Below are 16,953 nucleotides of genomic sequence, written 5' to 3'. Positions count from 1 at the left end.
AGATATAAGTTTCAGCAGTTGCTTTCAACTTCAACATGTATATCTCATGGATAATTGTCAACACAAAGTAATATGATGAGTGCAAATAAGCAAGTATGTAAGAATCAATGCACACAGTTGACACAAGTGTTTGCTTCTAAGATAGAAAGAAGTAGGTAAACTAACTCAACAAAAAGTAAAAGAAAGGCCCTTCGCAGAGGGAAGCAGGGATTACTCATGTGCTAGAGCTTTTTATTTTGAAAACATGGAAACAATTTTGTCAACGGTAGTAATAATTCATATGCGTTATGCATAAAACATCCTATAAGTTGCAAGCCTCATGCATCGAATACCAATAGTGCTCGCACCTTGTCCTAATTAGCTCGGATTTCCATGGATTATCATTGCATTACATATGTTTCAACCAAGTGTCCTAAAGGGGTACCTCTATGCCACCTGTACAAAGGTCCAAGGAGATAAATCGCATTTGACTTCTCGATTTTGATAGATCTCAACTTGAGGACATCCATATCGGGACAACATAGAAAACAGATAATGGACTCCTCTTTTATGCTTTAAGCATTCAACAACAGCTAATATTCTCATAAGAGATATGAGAATTAATGTCCAAGCTGAAAGTTCCACCATGATACATGGCTTTGGTTGGCGGCCCAATGTTCTTCTCTGACAATATGCATACTCAAACCATTCAACTCATGGCAAATCTCCCTTACTTCAGACAAGATGAACATGCATAGAAACTCACATGATATTCAACAAAGGTGTAACAGTTGATGGCATCCCCAGAAACATGGTTACCGCTCAACAAGCAACTTATAAGAAATAAGATACATAAGCAACATATTCAATACCACAATAGTTTTTAGGCTACTTTCCCATGAGCTATGTATTGCAAAGATAAGGAATAAAAATTTTAAAGGTAGCACGCAAGCAATTTACTTTGGAATGACAGAAAAATACCACATAATAGGTAGTTATGGTGGACACAAATGGCATAAGTTTTGGCTCAAGATTTTGGATGCACGAGAAGCATTCCCTCTCAGTAAAGGTTTTGGCTAGCAAGGTTGTTTGAAGCAAACACAAGTATGAACCGGTACAGCAAAACTTACATAAGAAACATATTGCAAGCATTATAAGACTCTACACTGTCTTCCTTGTTGTTCAAACACTTTTACCAGAAAATATCTAGACTTTAGAGAGACCAATCATGCAAACCAAATTTCAACAAGCTCTACGGTAGTTCTCCACTAATAGGTTTAAACTACATGATGCAAGAGCTTAAACATGATCTACTTGAGAGCTCAAAACAATTGCCAAATATCAAATTATCAAGACAATATACCAACTACCACATGAAGCATTTTCTGTTTCCAACCAAATAGCAATAAATGCAGTAGCTTTTAACTTTTGCCATGAACATTAAAAGTAAAACTAAGAACACCAGTGTTCAGTATGAAAAAGCGGAGCGTGTCTCTCTCCCACACATGCATGATAGGATCCGATATATTCATCGAACTAAGATAACAAAACGAAAATAAAAGCACACAGACGCTCCAAGTAAAGCACATAAGATGTGACGGAATAAAAATATAGTTTCACTAGAGGTGACCTGATAAGTTGTTGATGAAGAAGGGGATGCCTTGGGCATCCCCAAGCTTAGATGCTTGAGTCTTCTTGAAATATGCAGGGATGAACCACGGGGGCATCCCCAAGCTTAGACTTTTCACTCTTCTTGATCATATTATATCATCCTCCTCTCTTGATCCTTGAAAACTTCCTTCACACCAAACTCAAAACAATCTCATTGGAGAGTTAGTGCATAATCAAAAATTCACATGTTCAGCAAGGACACAATCATTCCCAACACTTCTAGACATTACCCAAGGCTACTGAAATTTAATGGAGCAAAGAAATCCACTCAAACACAGTAAAAGAGGCAATGCGAAATAAAAGGCAGAATCTGTCAAAACAGAACAGTCCGTAAAGACGAATTTTTTCGAGGCACTTAACTTGCTCAGATGAAAAAGCTCAAATTGAATGAAAGTTGCGTACATATCTGAGGATTACTCATGAATTTTTTCAGATTTTTTAGACTCTCCTACAGAGAGATCTACTCAAATTCGTGACAGCTAGAAATCTGTTTCTGCGCAGAAATCCAAATCTAGTATCAACCTTACTATCAAAGACTTTATTTGGCACAACAATGCAATAAAGTAAAGATAAGGAGAGGTTGCTACAGTAGTAAAAACTTCAAAGACACAACAAAACAGGAGCAATATAAAAACATGGGTTATCTCCCAAGAAGTGCTTTCTTTATAGGCATTAAGATGGGCTCAGTAATTTTAATGATGCTCACATAAGGATGAGAGTTGAAGCAAAGTGAGCATCAAAAAGCAAGTATGAAATAAATTTAAGCCTAACCCGCTTCCTATGCATAGGAATCTTGTAAATAAACAAGTCATGTAAGCATAATGCAATAAGCATAGGAAGACAAGACAAGCGCAACTTCAGGATTTTCAGCAAAAAGAGAGGTGTTTTAGTAACATGAAAATCCCTACAACCATATTGTCCTCTCTCATAAAGATTTTCAGTAGCATCATGAACAAACTCAACAATTTAACTATCACATGAAACATTCTTATCATGAGCTACATGCATAAAATTATTACTCTCCACATAAGCATAGTCATTACTATTAATTGTAGTGGGAGCAAATTCAATAAAATAGCTATCATTATTATTCTCATCACCATAATAATCATATATAGGAGGAATATTGTAATCATAAATAATTTTCTCCTCAATAGTAGGTGGACTGAAAATATGATAGTCATCATTGTAATCATCATATATAGGAGGTAAAGTATCATAAAGTAAATTTTCTCCTCCATGCTTGGGGGACTAAAAATATCATGCTCATCAAAACCAGCTTCCCCAAGCTTAGAATTTTCCATAGCATTAGCAGCAATGGTGTTCAAAGCATTCATACTAATAACATTGCCATTAGCATGCATATAAAGTTCCATAGGTTTTTTAATCTTCTCTTCAAACACCTCATGTCCTAACTCAAGATAAATACTATAAAGATCTCTAATATTTTTGTTGTTTTCCATTAAGCCTAACTAGTGAAATAAAAACAAGAAACAAAAATATATAATTGCAGAATCTAAAGGAAATAGCTTCGAGCACTCACACACCGGCAACAGTGCTAGGAAATAGCTTAGAAGTCGGAGGATGTGAATACCTTTTACCTTACCTCCCCGGCAACGGCGCCGTAAAATAGCTTGATGTCTACGCACGCTTCTATTCCTGTAGACAGTGTTGGGCCTCCAAGAGCAGATGTTTGTAGAACAGCAGCAAGTTTCCCTTAAGTGAATCACCCAAGGTTTATCGAACTCAAGGAGGTAGAGGTCAAAGATATCCCTCTCAAACAACCCTGCAATTAACATACAAGAAGTCTCTTGTGTCCCCAACACACCTAATACACTTGTAAGATGTATAGGTGCACTAGTTCGGCGAAGAGATAGTGAAATACAAGTAATATGGATGATTATAAGTAGTACTTGCAATCTGAAATAAAAATGGCAGCAAGCAAACATGCAGCAGAACTTGTTGGAAACGGTGTTTCAATGCTTGGAAACAAGGCCTAGGGATCATACTTTCACTAGTGGACACTCTCAACAATGGTCACATAATAAATAAATAACTTCTCTTCACTTGTGCTACTCTGAATTACTCTCCTATTGGAATCACTAATCATGTAGCGGCTACGAAATCTCCACTCATAGTTCATCAAGTACTTGACAAACACCACTCATAGGGATATCCTCATCAAATCATAATCCAAGACAATACCGTTGCAACTTAGACCGAGTACTAACATAGCATACACACTGTCAACAATAGCTATGAAAGGGGGAATAGATCACATCAATACTATCAGTAATAGTCAACTTCATAATCTACAAGAGATTACAATCATAACCTACGCCAAGTACTACATGATGCACACACTGTCAACTTTACATCATGGAGGAGGAATAGACTACTTTAATAACATCACTAGAGTAGCACATAGATTAATAGTGATACAAAGCTCATGATCACATAAAGATCACACCATGGGAGAGAGAGATGAACCACATAGCTACCGGTAGAGCCCTCAGCCTCGGGGAGAACTACTCCCTCCTCATCATGGGAGACAGCAATGGCGATGAAGATGGCGGTGGTGACGATGGAGATGACTCTGGGGGCAATTCCCCGTCCCGGCGGCGTGCCGAAACAGAGACTTCTGTCCCCCGAAACTTGTCTTCGCGATGGCGGCGGCTACGGAACTCTTCGTGGAATATCGTCGGGGTGTGTTAGGGTTTTTGCGACGGACAGAATATATAGGCGAAAGGGCGGAGTCGGGGGAGCCAGGGGTGGCCTCCCCACCTGGTGGCGCGGCCAGGGAGGGGCCCGCGCCCAGGTATGGTGTGGGGCCGCCTTGGCCCCCCTCCGGCACTTCTTTGGCTCTCTGGATCCGTCTCGGTAAAATAGAAGGTTTGGCTTTTGTTTCGTCCAATTCCGAGAATATTTCCTGTGTAGGATTTCTGAAACCAAAAATAGCAGAAAACAGGAACTGACGCTACGGCATCTTGTCAATAGGTTAGTACCGAAAATGCATCAAAATGATATAAAGTGTATATAAAACATGTGAGTATTGTCATAAAACTAGCATGGAACATAAGAAATTATAGATACGTTTGAGACGTATCAAGGAGCAAGGCGTCGACTTTGACAAGACGTTCAAACCGGTTGTCAAACTGGCAATGGTTCGCGGCATACTCACAACCATCATTCTCTCCCTTAAGTGGGACACTCACTAGCTCAACATCGATGGCAAGCCCAACGAGGTCGTCTACTATTGCCAACCCACCGGCTTCATCGACTCTACTTGACCCGAGCACGTCTCTCGGCTAAATCATCCCCCCTACGGTCTCAAGAAGGCTCCTCTCCCATGGTACCAGCATTTCGCGACCTTCATCAACTCCAAAGGTTTCACATGCTCGCACTCCGACACGATGTTGTTCGGTCATCATTCGGAGGGCACGACCTTTCTACTATTGTACATCGACATCATCCTCACCACCTCGTCACCTCAGCTTCTCGACCGGATCATCGCCTCTATCCATTCCGAGTTCACCATGACGGACATGGGCATTCTTCACTACTACCTCGGCATCACGGTCACCCGCGACCCCCCTCCCTCGGCATGCACCTCTCGCAAGCCAAGAATTCCGTAGAGATTCTAGACAAAGCCAACATGACCACTGATACGTCCAAAACGTATCTACTTTCCCAAACACTTTTGCTATTGTTTTGCCTCTAATTTATGTATTTTGGATACAACTAACACGGACTAACGCTGTTTTCAGCAGAATTGCCCTGGTGTCTTATTTTTGTGCAGAAAATCAACTTTCAGGAAAATCCCCGGAAATAATTGCAATGGGCCTAAATTTACAGAAGACCCACGGAGCCAGAAGACGTGACGGAGGGGGGCCACGAGGCGTGCACACCACGTGGCGGCGCGGTGGGCCCATGGCCGCGCCGCCACATGGGGACGCCGCCTCGGCCAGCCCCCGGCGCTCCCCTCTGGACTACTTAAAGCCCTTGACCTAAAAACGCACGGGGGTTCGACCAATTTTCCAGAAGACATCCAGAACTCCGCCGCCGTCGAAAACCCTATTTCGGGATCAGAAACTCCGTTCTGGCACCCTGCCGGGACGGGGAATTGGAGGAGATCATCGCCATCATCGCCACCGACGCCTCTCCATCGACCATCCATGTGTGAGTAAATCCGCGCTGTAGGCTGAAGGGGATGGTAGGGATTGGATGAGATTGTTCATGTAATAGCCATAAGATTGTTAGGGCATGGTGCCTAGTATCCGTTGTTGGTACTTTTATGATATTGTTGCAACTTGTTATGCTTAATGCTTGTCACTTAGGGCCCGAGTGCCATGATTTCAGATCTGAACATGTTATTGATTCATGATGATATTCATTGTTTTATGATCTTACATGCAAGTTGTATACACATATTGTTGTCCGGAACCCGAGGCCCCAAAGTGACAGAAATTGGGATAACCGGAGGGGAAGGCTGTGATATGAGGATCACATGTGTTCACGGAGTGTTAATGCTTTGCTCCGGTACTCTATTAAAAGGAGTACCTTAATTACCAGTAGTTTCCCAAGAGGCCCGGCTGCCACCGGCTGGTAGGACAAAAGATGTTGTGCAAGTTTCTCATTGCGAGCACGTACAACTATATACGGAACACATGCCTATGGTTATTTAGTACTTGGATATTGTTTTATTATTATCTGCAAATGCGTTGTCTTGATTATTACATGAGTTATCTTATCCATGCAGCGCCCGTTCATCCATCCCTATGCCTACAGTATTTTAATCCTGCTGTTTACTATAATCACTACTGCTGTCTTTATTACACTGCTCCTTATATTTCACTACTGCTACTGCTATAAAACTGTTGCTACTGATAAGCTATTGCGAGCAAGTCTGTTTCCAGGTGGAGCTGAATTGACAACTCCGCTGTTAAGGCTTACAAATATTCTTTGGCTCCCCTTGTGTCGAATCAATAAATTGTGTTTTACTTCCCTCGAAGACTGTTGCGATCCCCTATACTTGTGGGTCATCAAGACTATTTTCTGGCGCCGTTGCCGGGAGCATAGCTTTATTTGCAAGTTCACCTGAATTGATATTGTTCGCCGCAAATCCTCCATCATGGATAAACCTCGCGATGCTAAAGTCGCAATATTACCATCCACTACAAGAAAAGGTACAACTCTGAGTACCTCTGCTGCTCTTGATTCACCATCTGTGATAAGTCAACTTGTTTCACCACCACAAGCTTCACATGCTGGTACTTCTGCTGAATCTGAAAATTCCTCTTATAATTTTGATGATGCTTCTACCGTGCTTGATGATAATGGTTCATTATGTCCTTTTCTAGATGCTACAATTGCTAGGTCTAGACAAATTTAAGATACTGAAATTCCTAATGAAAATACTGTTACACCTGTTAATTCACCTGAGTCTGTTGAACACTCTAGTGATGATCCCGATGAAGATTATGTGGAACTTGATGATGATTTTATTGATAAATGTAATGCTACTACTGGTGCAAGTAACATTAAAAAGCTTCTTGCACAACATGTTGTTAGATATAAACTGTCTCCTGATCCTAAATTTGCCACATCTCCTATAAACATTAAGGATAAGGATTATGATTTTTCTCTTGATTTATCTCATATATCTATTGTTGAGAAAACACCTTTTTGTGGTACTGAAAAAGAAAGTGTTGTAGAGCACATGAATGAGCTTTCTACTTTGAGTAGCTTGTTTTCTGATGATATCAAGAAGCGTACTTATTTTGTTGCTAAATTTTTTCCTTTTTCATTAAAGGATGATGCTAAAACTTGGTATAATAGTTTGCCTCCTGATTCTATTGATAGTCCAAGTGGTTTGCTTGATGTTTTCTTTCGAAAATATTTTCCTGCTAGTGCTCAACATATTGCTTTGCAGAAAATTTATAGTTTTAACCAGGAAGATGGAGAGAAATTGCCAGAAGCTTGGGCAAGGTTTTGCTCTCTTCTTAGAGCTCGGCCTGGACATGATTTGCAAAAGCATGACTTACTTGATATATTTTATAGTGGACTAACCATTGAGTCTAGGGCATACCTGGATAGTTGTGCTGGTTGTGTTTTCAGGAAAGAACTCTGCATCGAAGTCGAAGAATTAATGGTTAGAATAAGCCAAAATGATGATGATTGGACTACACCTGAACCAACCCCAACACCAATATTGAAGAAGAGGGGTATGATTGAATTAAATGATGAAGATATGAGGGAAGCCAAGAAATCTCTTAAAGAGAAAGGTATTAAATCGAAGATGTGAAGAATTTACCTCCCATAGAAGATTTATGTAAGATAACTCCCCCTTCATCCACAATTGAGGTACATTCTCTTCAACGCTTTGATAAAGGAGACATTCCTTACTCAAAACCTCCTGATCAATGTTTAGATGAATTTGATAATTATGTTGTTAAGCAAGATAACTTTAATATGAGAGTAGAGAATCATTTAATGGAAAATTCTCAAGCTATTAGTAAATTGCATGATATTGTGGAGAGAACCTCCAATGATGTTAAGATGCTTGTTAAACATTTTCATATGGTTCAAACTCAAATTGATCAACTCACTAAAGTGCAAAATGACTTGTTAAAAAATACTTCTAAAGAAAAACATGCTTATGAAGTAACAACTAGAGGTGGTGTTTCTACTCAGGATCCTCTATATCCTGAGGGGTATCCCAAAAGATTTGAACAAGATTCTCAACGAACTAAAGAGACTAGTGCTCCTTCTAAGAAAAAGAAGAAGAAACATAAAATTGTTGTAGAATCTTCTGAACCTATTAGTATTTCTATTTCTGAAAGTGGTAATGAGCATGATAAAGATAATGATAAGAATGATGTTTCTGATAAAGAAGAGGTTGAAGATGAATCTGAAAAGCATGCTAAAAATAAAAAGTATACTAAAGAAGATTTCATTGCTAAGAAACATGGTAATGAAAGAGAACCTTGGGTTCAAAAGCAAATGCCTTTTCCTGTTAAGAAACTAAAATCAAAGGAGGAAGAACACTATAATAAATTTTGTGATTGGATGAAACCTTTGTTCTTGCAAATCCCTTTGACTGATGCTATTAAATTGCCTCCTTATTCAAAGTATATGAAAGATATTGTCTCTAACAAAAGGAAAATTCCTAATGAGGAGATTTCCACTATGCTTGCTAATTACTCTTTCAATGGCAAGGTTCCAAAGAAGCTGGGAGACCTGGTATACCAACTATCCCTTGTTCCATCAAGAATAATTATGTTAGAACTGCTCTATGTGATTTGGGAGCAGGAGTTAGTGTTATGCCTTTTTCTCTTTACAAGAGACTTTATTTAGATAAGTTGATACCAACCGATATATCTTTGCAAATGGCTGATAAATCTAGTGTTGTTCCTGTTGGTATATGTGAGGATGTTCCTGTTCAAGTTGCTAATAATTGCTTAATATTAACCGATTTTGTTGTGTTGGAAATGCCTCGAAGATGATAATATGTCTATTATTCTTGGAAGACCTTTTCTTAACACTCGTAGGGGCTGTTATTGATTGCAATAAAGGAAAAGTTACTTTCAATGTTGATGACAAGGAGCATACTGTTTATTTTCCCAAGAAGATTGATAAAGTATATGGAGTTAATACAATTTCTAATTTGAGAACTATCAAAGTGGGAGTTATTGATTGTCCTATATATGAGCCTAAAGAAGGATATCAAAATATTATGATTGGATCCATATCAATACAATATAAGGTAACATGATTGATTTGAGGTTTATTTCTTCTTATGTCATGTAAAATTTATTTGGTGGCAAGACTTGATCAACCTTGTTAACAAGTACATTTTAAATGCATGGAAGAGCTAAACAACATTTCTTTCTTTCTCCACACTTGTTTTACTTTCTGTAGTACTACTTGTTTTGCAAGATGCTTTAGTTGTTTAAAATTTTGAAAATCTTTTTCTGCCCTGAAACAGTTATTTTAACACCCAGAAATGTGCATTTTCGAAGTTTTCAAAAATTTACAAAAATTATACCACTGGTCCTATTTTTAAATTGCAACCTGGGAGTGCCTGGGGCTGACCAGTGGGGCACCCCAGGGCTGCACCCCATGTGCTCGGCGGGCCAGCATGGAGGCGCGCCGCCCTGTGGTGTGGGCCCCACCTGGCCCTCCACTCACTCATCCACCTACCACTCCACTCTCTTCCACGGGAAAACACAACACCATTATTCAAACCCGAGTTTCTTGTCTGTTCTTGCTCGAGATTTTCGATCTCCTTGCTCAGCCCATCTTTGCTGCTGAGATTTGGAGCATTTGTTCTCCGGTATGTGACTCCTCCGATTATCCAAATAGAATTTTGTTTAGTTGAGTATATCTTGAGTATTTTGCCGCTGTAGGTGACATGTTAAGTGAGTTTGCATGCTTGTTCTAAGTTGTAAAAATTAGTTTTGATGCATGTTTAGTACTCTATCAAGTTCCTATAGTAGTCTCCCTCATTTATATGTCTCAAAATCAACTTTTATAATGTTTGTTGAAAAAATTTAGAAAAGGAAAATGCATAACCACACCTTTGGAGAAGTGTTTGAGAGGGATACGCCAAGAGTGGCAAGGCCTTCAAGGGCAGCTACTCGAGTTAGGCGATCCTATGATGAGGATGTCATTGCACCTAGCTTTGAAGATGAAGAGGACAATGGGATTCCTAATGCTTCATCCTTTCCGTGCACTGACTTTTTGCGTAATGCAGGGCTACTTGATGACTTCTTGTTTCTCATTAATAGGGTGGGCTTGTCTACCTATATGGAAGATGAGCGTGATCACATTTATATGCTAACTAAAATCTTTGTTGAAAGCTTTAAATTCAGCAACACACCTTTCACACCATCAGTTAAATTTAAGATTTATGATATGCCTATTACTATGAAGTTGGGTGATTTTTGTGCTGCATTGGACATTACTCCTATAGGTACAACAAAGAGGATCGAGAACCGCCCCAAAGCTTTGATGGAACTCTATCGAGAAGTTACCAACGATGATGACCGTACCATTCAGCGCGGCAAGATAAGAAACATTCAGCTCCTCGCCATTAGATATTTCACTTACTATCTTGCTACTAGCATTCTTGGTAGGGAGAACACTAGCAACATTTCTAGTTATCATCTTGCTTTTCTGGTTGCTGCACTTACTGGAAGTACACCTTATCATCTTGGTGCTCTCATTGCTCGTCGCTTATCAAATAAGGGACCTATTTATGGAGGAATTGTTGATTCACGTATTGTTGCATATCTAGGTCTTTCTGTTGATCCTAGTGATGAGAAATTAATTCCTATTAAGCTTGATATTGCTGCTATGAAGGGTCACCAATTTGTCACAACTAACTCTAATTTAGAAAATATTGTCTATAGAATGTTGTTTATTGACGGGGATGAGAGGGAAATCCCTTTGCCGCAGGCGATTTGTTCAGGTGTTCGCAGGAGGCCGTGGTCGCGCTCCAAGGAGGAGGTGGATGAGTAGCTGAGGATACTTGGCTTTCACCAGCAGCACGACTCCGAGGACGCCGAGCCCTCTGACGGGTACACCGTCACGTATCCTGGTGCGTCCTCCAGCTTGTACCAAGGACAGGATCCTCCTTCATCATATTACGGAGGCGCCACCTCATGGGCACCGTGGGGTTGATCTCCACTTAGGCCAAAAGCCTAAGCTTGGGGGGAGGTACACCGACATCTCACTCATCTACATATCATATCTTGTCGGTACTATGTATATCCATGTTTCGATTTTCTTTCTTTCGTTTTGTTGCTTGTTGTTTATTTCGTTTTCCAAAACACGAAAAGACCAAAAATATTTTTGTTGTTTCTCTCTATTTATTTATTTAGTATTTAGTATTAGTTTGCTTAGTTTTTAATTCGGGTTGCTATTCAAATATCCAAAAAGATTTTGCTTTGTTTTGCCTGTTTTCTTTTGTTCTTGTTTCCAATTCGAAAACACCAAAAATATTTGTTGTTCTTCTTCGGTTTTGTAAAGTTTATTATGGAGTTCAGCGGTCTCCGGTGGTTGGAGCTTGGTTTTCATTTCATATTATTCAAGCCACACAAGTGAAAGGCAATAATGACGATCTACGACAACTCGACTGTGGTGAGAGGCTGGTATGAACTCTATTTGTTTTCATTTTTGTACATATACTCATCCATGTGAGCATGCTTAGTGTGACGCCCCGGAACCGGTACCATGAGGATTCCAGCGAACCCGCCGAAATCCGCACGATATCGATTCTGAGACGCCCTCCGACACGACGTGCGCGACGAATCACACACGTGATGCCAGAGGAATTAACACGAGCGGTAACATTACAACAGGATTATAATAGAGCCCACAAGAAACATATATTACAACGACTCTGACGAGTCAAGATACAAATATACAATACAAGGATCCAAATCATACAGAAGATCGAATACGTCCGAGTACGGACAAGATACAAATTGGACTAAGAGTCCTGAAGATAACCAGTGACGTCCATAACCCTGCCCAAGCCAAGCCGGAAGGGTAACCTTGCTAACGTCGTCATCTCGTACCTGTCGAAGTCGGGCCATCGGTTGCCGACAAAAGGGGGAGGAGACAAAAAGAAAGGAAGGCGAGGGTAAGTACCATTGGCACGTACTTGCGAGACAAGACCGGCTATGCTCGCGCGGTGGGCGGTATAAACTTCACCCGGCTATATGTGGAGTTTAGCGGCAACAAAGCTACTATCCAATAGAGACACGCTACAACATCCGTCTACTCGTAGAAGATAAGAGAGCGCACAAGGTAACGAGATAAATACTACACAAACATAACTCGACTCAAATACACATATCCCCTTCAACAAAGCGAAGAGGCAATGTAAAAGGCACTCAACGGTGGACAAGTTTTATTAGGTATCTGGTTGTAGTAATGCTATATTACTACGCAAGTTATTATCGATTATTAACAACAAGTATAAGGTGTAAGTTGTTCTATGATCAAGCCATACAATTCCAAGTCGTCCATAACCGCGGACACGGCTTATCGATAAGATGTACACCCGTGCAGGGTTGCCCAAATGTAACCATACGCATGCTCGAACCCACTTACTACAGGTAGAGTCTCACAACAAGACCGTTCCCAATGCAAGTGAAAGTTTAATGGGAGCCACCCAACTAAGCTACCCGTGACGTAGTTCGGCCGTACTCCGATACGGACCCAGAGGTTTGCGTCGGCTTCCAAGGCGGGCACTAACGACCGGCCAAGGATAAAGAGTCCCGCGTTATGAGTACAAGATGAGAATAAACACCCGAAGGCAACAGAAGTAAATCGTGCATCGTGCATATGGGCAAATAAAACCAAGGTTGTGGCTCCCAATTAAACAGACTCGAGGAAAGGTAGTGGGTGATGGGGTCCCATTCCCCCACGTACGGGTAGAGCGCTCAATCTCGGAACAGATAACAAGAACTCGGGTCCTAGGGGACATTAGCAAGTCAAAGTTCCGATGCTTTCGCAAAGGGGCTCATGGATGCCTCTGCTTACAATTTTTAGTTGTTAACAATTAAGTAAAGCATGTGTATCTCCAACAACCGATATAGCATGTGATAACCTCCCAACAACCCAACATATCCCGATAACAGATCGAGATAAACAACAGAGCCTAAACACGCCTACGACTCGCAAGGCTCAAACATCAAGCAACGGCTATGGGTAAGGAATGATACATATAGGATTATTATGGTAAACAAGTGGAATAGGAGACGTGACTCAATAAAGAAGCGCAACATAAGGATAGCAATGCGAGGGAGAGTGTATAATAGGTGAAGAGAGAGGGCTCGCCTGTGAAAAGCTGCAGAAGAACTTGTCGGAGAACTCGTCGTATCTCACATCACCACTTCGTGATCCTATCCGGGAAGAAGCAAATGCTGGACAAACAACGGGTGCAAGTCTTACTACTACGGATAAAGAAGATCCAGCATGATCAAGATGATATGCATGACAATGGCAGATATGGTGCAATGCAACTTATCCAATTTAATCGGAGTCGGAACCCCGACAACACAAATTAGGGTTCATGTTATTTTTCTACCACGCATATTAAATGTTGATTAGCATGGCAAGCATGTCAAGGGTTCGCTATTTCAAAATTAAACGGAGCGGGAAACCCGTGTTCGGTAATTCCAAATACTCTGCATATTACTATTAGGTGTATACGCAAAACTATCACGGTTCGACATGATGGCATATGCAAACATACATATGGATGACATATTTATATTCCTCATAATTTTCAAATCAATTTGTTTATATAAAACATTTTTATTTGAATTTGTATTTAGAAAGTACAAACAGATTTATATATAACAAAATAAAAGAAAGAAGCGGGCAGGCAGATGTGATACGGCATGTTTAGATGATTTTTGAGATATATCTGGGAGGTATAGTGACTTGTCTGACGAAACTGAAGTGAAAAATAGAAACTCACCAAAGAATAGACACGTACTGGATGGATAGTTATGAGCTAAGCATACATGCAGGCAACTGGATCGATTGGCAAGGTGCAAAGCTAACTAGCAAGCTAGCAGGTGAAACATTAGCAAAACTAGATGGCTTAGCCGGATGGACAAACGCGTGTGCGAGGCAGCTGGTGCGTGACGCGGAGGCGTTAACTGAAGAAAAAGACATGTGTTTTGACTGAACTACACGGACAGTCCGAGCTGGTGTCAGAGATCGACGACGACCAGGGAAAACATGAGCAGGAGCGGAGTCTCACCCAGGGGCTCGTGGACGTGTTCGTTGATGCAGGCACAGGACGAAGATGACTGAACTGTCGGGCAGCGCCGGTGGCCGTCGTGGAAGACAAAGATGTAAAAAAAAGAGCTCGACCGAGATGGAGACGAAGGCGCGTTGGAGTCCAGGAAGAAGACGAGGACGGCCTTGTCCGTTCCAGAGCGGCTCCAGAACGGGTATGATGTCGAGGACGAAGCGCAGGTCACTGCAGACCCATTCCCGCTCGCGGCGCGGCGGACGGTGGCGAGGAACGGCAGCGAAGCGGACGCGAAGTTGCAGAAACCAGGTGACGAGAACTGTCGTCAGATATTGGTGACGCGGAAAAGAGCTCAGATGCAACGGGGGAAGGACGGGGAAGAAAGAGCACCTCACCAGGAAACGATTGGACACCTCGGTGAGGCCGGAGGTAGACGGAGGTGGCCGGAGACGACGATTTCTGCTGGTGGTCGGAGACGAAGATGCAGAAGAAGACGACGATTTCGTGATCGATTTGAAGCTTTCTTGGGTCGACGAGATTCAGCGTGACGAGGAGCAACTCGTGGTGCCTTGGCTTGGCGAGGGGAGGCCGGAGTCGGCGGGGCGTCGGCGTTCTACCGCCGGGCAAAACCCTCTCCGTTTTCTTTCGTGAAGAAGGGGAGAGGAAGGGAGAGTGGGCGATGCAGATGCGTGTGTGTGTGGAGAGGAGAGCTCCACGTCCAGGGAGAAAGGTAGGAACGAGGGAGTTGTTGGGGATGGCATCGCCAGCGAGGGGAGGCTTCACGTTCCAGGGTGAGTGATTGAAGAAAGAAGAGAGCAGGATGGTGGCCACAGGTTGTTGGATTGGTGGCTGAATACCTGAACGGTGCCTTCTTTGTTTCTCTTCTCAAGTCTTCTGTCTGCTTCTTTTTCTCACAAAATTTCCAGGAAAACAAGAGTAGAATGGAGATGGGTTTTGGGAAGAATGGATTTAGACATTTTGAAAGAATTAGAGAAACTTTAGCACTGTTTGAAAAATAAGTTTTTGCAAAATATCCAAAACTTTATTATTCTTTTGGGTTTTATTATAAAATAAAAGATGGAGGGTTTTTAATAAAACATGCAAAAGTGATAGATGCATGATTATGCATAAAAGAAAAGGAGCAAACAAACCTAATAGAGGGTGTTATCCTGGGCCGTTACACTTAGTTGGTTCATGTGAGGTATATGTCATTTAATGAAAGTCTAGTAGTTCATGATCTCTCATGTTTAGCTCCAATTTATTAATAATGAGTAGCATGCATAAATATTTGCTTGCATTGTTTTATTCATAGATAGGTATGACATTGTGGTATCCTCCTCTGAATAATTCATTTGAATTGACTTGGCACATGCTCACGCATGCATATGACTGAAAAACAAAAAGTCAATTAAGCCTCGATGATTGATGTCTACGCACGCTTCTATTCCTGTAGATACTGTTGGGCCTCCAAGAGCAGAGGTTTGTAGAACAGCAGCAAGTTTCCCTTAAGTGAATCACCCAAGGTTTATCGAACTCAGGGAGGTAGAGGTCAAAGATAGTCCTCTCAAGCAACCCTGCAATTAAGATACAAGAAGTCTCTTGTGTCCCCAACACACCTAATACACTTGTCAGATGTATAGGTGCACTAGTTCGGCGAAGAGATAGTGAAATACAAGTGATATGGATGAATATGAGTGGTACTAACAATCTGAAATAAATATGGCAGCAAGCGAACATGTAGCAGAACTTGTTGGAAACGGTGTTTCAATGCTTAGAAACAAGGCCTAGGGATCCTACTTTCACTAGTGGACACTCTCAACATTGCAATCATAATTGAATATAAATAAGCACTTCATCATACTACTCTCCTGTTGAATAAAGAACTCAAATTCATTGGGCAAGTGTGCAAAAGCACACCTCAAAGGCGTATTCCCAAGTACTAATAAACACCCCACACCGTCACCGTGAGCATTTATAGGAGGTACTAACACACCACAATTCATAAGGGAGTTACACACGGCGCACACACTCGTCACCATTACACCGAGGTCACAGTAACTCCAAAGTTCACATAATAAAACACTTGAATAGCATATGACATCTAGATTGCAAAGCCTACGATCACATAGATGAACAAATAAGTACTACTCTCAAACACTCTCTTGTTGGATGACAAACTGTTATCACCAGAATTTAACCGGATCAGAGGTGGGCCGCGATTGGAGATGGGTTTGAAGATATATACATAGAAGAAATACATGAATCGGCCTTGTGTACCAAGTTTGGGCTAATTGCCCGTGTATCTGTACCATAGTAGGATACGTGTCGATTAGCAGATAGAGTTTGACCCGTGCACGGTTAGGTGCACGTCTAAATTAGAAAGTCCTTTGGACTATAAATATGTATCTAGGGTTTATGGAATAAACAACAACCAACGTTCAACACAAATCAATCTCGGCGCATCGCCAACTCCTTCGTCTCGAGGGTTTCTCCCGGTAAGCACCATGCTGCCTAGATCGCATCTT

Source organism: Lolium rigidum, chromosome 3 (assembly GCF_022539505.1).
Source record: "Lolium rigidum isolate FL_2022 chromosome 3, APGP_CSIRO_Lrig_0.1, whole genome shotgun sequence".
Lineage (NCBI taxonomy): Eukaryota > Viridiplantae > Streptophyta > Magnoliopsida > Poales > Poaceae > Lolium > Lolium rigidum.
Note: the sequence above shows the minus strand (reverse complement) of the source record.